Below are 5,779 nucleotides of genomic sequence, written 5' to 3'. Positions count from 1 at the left end.
TGTACCGAAAAGGGACTATACACATCTAACAAAATCCTCCCAGTAACAGTTATTACTGGCACATGTTTGCAAAAACAATAAATACGACCATGTATGTATCATATTTATATGTTGTATATTCAATTCGGTGTCGAGGCTCATCTGCATCCGGTGAACAGTAAATTTAAAAAAGAACACTAAAGCAATTCAAAAAATTCTTAATTCTTTTTTAGGTGGAAGATGTTCCTATGCATGATGATCGTGCCAAAGTTCAGCTCGGACATCTGAGGAGCTCATGGCAAAAATAAAAAATAAAAAAACCAGTCAAAATAGTATGTGAACAATGCACTTTCTTATAACCCCAAATTTGTCTTTTTTTTGCCGAGAGCTGCTGAAATGTCCAAACTCCATGAAATTTGGCATAGACTTCACGCAGATGAGCATCTAGCATCACAACAACAACAACAAATCCTTTAGCCCCAAACAAGTTGGGGTAGGCTAGAGGTGAAACCCATAAGATCTCGTAACCAACTCATGGTTCTGGCACATGGATAGCAAGCTTCCATGCACCCTTGTCCATGGCTAGTTCTCTGTCGATACTCCAGTCCTTTAGATCCCTCTTTACGGACTCCTCCATGTGAAGTTCCGTCTACCCAGACCTCTCTTGACACTATTGGCACGCTTTAGCCGTCCGCTATACACTGACGCTTCTGGAGGCATGCATTGAATATGCCCAAATCATCCCGGCTGATGTTGGACAAGATTCTCTTCAATCGGCACTACCCCAACTCTATCTCGTATATCATCATTCCGGGCTCGGTCCTTCCTTGTGTGGCCACACATCCATCTTGTTGGGGATATAACCCCACGGAATGACTCGCCCGTTCAGGGCCGGGTTATCCGGCGGTGGCCTGGCGAATAAGACTTAACATGGGCTGTGGTGATCAAGACCTCAAGGCCCATGGGGCGACTCATAGAGTGGGACTGCTCATGTCCTAGTGCCAGAGGCGGCGGCTCAACGAAGGATGTCGTAATTCCCTTACTTGGGAAGCAAGACGAGTAGGAAACTAATTAGGGCATGGGTCGTAGTACGACCTGGACTCTGTTGTAAGCCAAGGGCCTCGACCTATATATAAAGGAGAGCCCTTGAGGTAGAAAGACTTAACTTACAAGCTCTCGAGTACTAGGATAGCCAAGTCGCACTCTTGTAATTGAGATCATCATCATCAATATCAATCAAGCAGGAAGTAGGCTATTACCTCCATAGGGAGGGGCCGAACCTGGGTAAACCCTTGCCTTTTGATTCCAATCAACCCCATTCAAGCTACCACCTCGCGACGATGGCCTCACGACTAAGTCCTTTCACGAGGACATCTGCCATGACAAAACCACGATAGTTGGCGCCCACCGTGGGGCTGTCGCTCGATGGTGTCGAGTTCTTGGAGGGAGCTCTCCCAAGGATCGAGGGATACGAGATTGGCCACATGACCAAGAGTCGCCACGGCATGCTCTACATCGACGATTCAGGCTGGGGCCCCGAGGCTGACTCAATCGAGTATGGGTAGAGGTAGGGGGTACGTAGGAGAGGGCAGAGTCTAGCTACGACGCGATTGTACACTCAGATTTACGAGTTTAGGCCCCTCTTGGAGGAGGTAATATCCCTACGCCTCGGTGCCGCGGAGACTTTGTTGATTGGAGTGTTGAGTTACAGGGGGTGCGAACCCTTGTGCAAGAGGGGAGGGGTGGCTTATATAGAGTATGCCGACTCCTTGTAGCCCTTAGTTACGTAAGGGTTCAATGAGACAATAAAGGTACGGACGTTACTGGTAACGCCCACGTTTAATGATCTTTATGCCGATGGAGTGATTGTCTGACCGTTGCTATCCTTGGGTGACTCTAGGTCTTCTGTCCTTTGAGTGAAATCTTGTATTCCAAGTGAATAACAACGATCGAGTGGAAGTGGGATATCCGAGTGGATCTTCTGTCGAGTGAGTTACACTCTGTGATGATTCCAGTCGGTATCTTCTTTCTATCTTTGTAGGTCTTGGCCTCTTGCGTAGTGTCCTTGGGTAGGGTATGTAGGTCAGGCCTAGGACCCTACCCTAGGTACATGTCATTGTTATTAGCCCCCGAATGGATCGAGGTCCGAGTGACGAAGGATTGAAGCTGATTTCGGCCCGACTCAATGTCTTGGAGACACTTTTTATGGGTCTGAAAGTATGCGAGTTGTTAAATCCTCTACCAGTCGCCTTGATCGATTCTGGCTTCTTGAGTGTCCGAGTGAAACAAATAGCAGAGCATCAAACGGACTGGATTTGGATATCTCTGACGCATTCGATTGATTTACTGGACCCGGATTCTGTAGGATTTGAAATTTGGAGAAGCGCGCGGGTCGGCTGCACCACGGTAAGCGGGAAAGTGGGGAGGGACTCCTCGATCTTTGCTCCACATTTTTTGCCACATATCGGGATGGCGCCGGTTATGGGATGCACTGAGATTGCGCAGGCCCATAGGTCGGCCACTCAGACGCGCGGGTATAAAAGTCGACGCTGACGAGGCGTGCAACATTGTCCTCCACTTTTCCCCTTCCCCCGTCTCTCTGCTTCTCCCACCTCAGCGCAACACCGCTCTGCTCGTTCCCGTCGACCACCGCGGAGATGGCAAAAGACAAGACGAAGGCACTAGAGCGCGCTAAGAAGGTGGCCAAGGGCAAGAGGGGGTCGAGCTCACGGTCCGCTCTGCCGCCTGGCTGGATCTAGGGTGATTGGATCCCCTTGTCAGTCACTGAGGATGATTTGGAGGGGCTCGTCACCGACGGCCTGCTGGCGCCCGGATCTTGGAGGTTGCCGGAAGGGAGTTCGAGCCTACACCGCGCGACGGCGAGCGGGTTCTTCTTCTCACTCATGTGGAAAGAGGATTTTCTTTGCCTCCGCATCCATTCTTCTGTGGCTTCTTGAACTTCTTTGGTGCACAAATTTACCACTTTCCTCTGAACACCATATCGTATCTTGCTGCCTTTGTCTCAATGTGTGAAAACTTCCTGAGATGCCATCCCCACTGGGGGCTATTCAAACACATTTTTACTTGCCAATCCCAGTCGGTCAAGAAAGCCAACACGAGTGACACGACAACCCACGGGATCCAGATGTGTGGGGGTTTAGGTGTTCAAATGAGGGGTAGGAGCGCCTTCCCTTCCACGACCTTTCCCGAGTCGGTTAGGGGGTGGCAGTCGACCTGGTTCTACTTCAAAGACATTCCGACTCCTGGTGCATCGACTGGTCTTCCCCTTTCTCTCTAGAGAGACTCCGCGCCCCCATTCGTTGATTGTGGATGAGGAGGAGAAGGGCAATGTGGCGATCTTGGTTGAAGGAGTCGTTGAGCTGATCCGAGGTGGAGTGACGGGCCTAGATCTGCTGGAGGTGTTCCCCAGTCGGCACATCCAGACTCTGCAAGCGCGTGACCATCCCATGTGGTTGTACTCGGGTGTAGACGACACTGCCAGGACCCATCCAGAAGAGGTCGGTGAGGATACCGTGGCCAGTGGCTTAGGAGCATCACCGGAGCCTGTGATAACCCACGCGGAGCCAAATGAATTCTGCCCTTCGATGCCGAGCATCCACCAAGAGAGGTGAGACATAACTTGTCGAGTGAATCATCTCTGTTTTCAATATGCAACTGAATTGGAACCCGATTGATGTTGAAATCTGTATATTGCAGGCATTCATGAAGATGTACTCGCCCATGCCGTACGAGGAACAATTCACCAGAGGAGCGAAAAGCGAGGGCAGGAGTGCCGACTTTGATTATGCAGACAATAGTGAAGATGACAGCGATGACTCTGATGATAGTGAAGAGGTCGAGTCGCCACCACGCACTGTGCGCTGTACCAATCAGACTCAAGATCCGACAGCCGGCCAGAGCAAGACTGCGGTGTCGAGTGTTAGGAACCAAAAGTGTACTCGGACGCCAACTCCTGACCCGACTGAAAAAACTGCCAAGCAAGCCAAGACTGTTCCACCCAAGCCTCAGAAGGCCTTGCCCAGGATAAAGGTTCACTACTAGGGAAAAGCTTATAGGCAGACGCTTACTAGCAGCGTGGGTTTATACCCCCGCTACTGCTACTTACTAGTAGCGCGGGTTTATAACACCCGCTACTACTAAATTGATAGTAGTAGTGCGGGTTTATAACCCTCGCTACTACTAAGTGGTCTCTGACGCGCCTCCCCCCGGGACATGCCATAGTAGTAGTGTGTGGTACAAACTGGCGCTACTACTAAATGAATAGCTATAGCACATGTGAGACACCCACGCTACTACTTACTGCTGCACCATCCACATGATCCACCACACCCACCACTCTTCTCATTCCCTTCTCCTTCTCCCACACCGGCGCCGCCTCCTCCATCTCCCCGGCTCAGCCCAGCCCTCATCCGACCAAAGCAGGAGCTGACCGACCGAGTGAGCTGCCCAAACACAGAGTTCACCATGGAGACGACCTTCTTGTCCGCCGCCTCCCTCTTCCATGCCAACGACGACAGCGACGACGACGACGGCGGCGGCACATGAGGTAAATTAAACCCAGCCCCCGTTCGTGTTCCCATCCATTCCGCTGCCCACCTTGTGCTCCTAGCTGACGAACCCCTTTCCTGCTCCCCCCTTTCCGGCGATTAAAGACGAGGCGCAGGTGGGCGCCGAGGGGGAGAGCTAGCAGCCGGCGCTAGAGTACGAGGAGAGGATCCACAAGTTCCCTGGCGTGGTAAAATTACCGACCTAACTCTGAATCCTAGTTAATTTCGCTACTGTCCTAATCACTCCGCGAACAAGCAGATCAGCCAGAAACCTTATGTTTGTTGTCCAATGTCAATGGTGGAGCTCGAAACCCTGGAAGCACGATGAACCTCATGAATAGACCTGAATATTTGTTTTAGGTAGATGCTTGACCATTATGCTTTGGGAGAGCGCACGCAAGTCTACCATCCGAAACTGTAGTTGACCAATCTAATTTGGCATGACCAGTTGTAGCGTCTCGGTGATAAAAGGGTTAACAATATCGAGGGATTTTGTTATTCTTCTTCTAAAGATGATTGTCGACCTTTGCATTTTCCACAGGTTGCAATTCGTGTAGCACAAAGTAGTATATTTATTGGTCCATACGTTTGTAGATAACAATGGATCTGAATGTTTGAATGTCACATCATGTCACTATAAATGTCGTTTTGGACTTTGATATGGTCTTCCAGTGTACAGTTTGACATCATTTTTCTTGAAAATATGTTTCGTCGAATAAAATAGGCACATATAAGCAGAGTACATTTCATTAGGCTTGTTTTATCGGTTTGGTGTTATAGATGGTTGACGGGGAGAGACGACACTGCTAGTTTGCTGAAGTGGTAGGTTGCCATTCAGGTCAGTCCCCAATACTCTTCTTCCTTGGGCTCAAGAATTTACTTGCATTAGGGAGTTAGCCGAGCCACATTTAACCCGGTGAAGATAAGATTACGACTTTAGTACATTGATAGTCAACATAAGAACACAACTAAAATATGCGCAGAAGTTAGTTAGGATGTAGCCAGAAGCTGTAGAGACTGTTTGGGTGTGATTCCTGTCAGTGGACTGATGAAATTTTTGGTAGAGCAATTTAGGCATGTAGTTGGATGGATGAATATACCTTGCATACATCTCTAGGATTTACAGAATGAAGCTAACAATTGCTTGAGCCTACTATGTTATATATGCTAGGAGTATCCTCGGCCAGGTTAATTACTAATGATCTGAATTGCTTGAATAGCTGCAAACTTGT

This window comes from Triticum dicoccoides, chromosome 1A, assembly GCF_002162155.2.
Source record: "Triticum dicoccoides isolate Atlit2015 ecotype Zavitan chromosome 1A, WEW_v2.0, whole genome shotgun sequence".
Taxonomy (NCBI): domain Eukaryota; kingdom Viridiplantae; phylum Streptophyta; class Magnoliopsida; order Poales; family Poaceae; genus Triticum; species Triticum dicoccoides.
The sequence above is the reverse complement of the archived record's forward strand: the minus strand, read 5'-3'. Positions refer to the sequence as shown.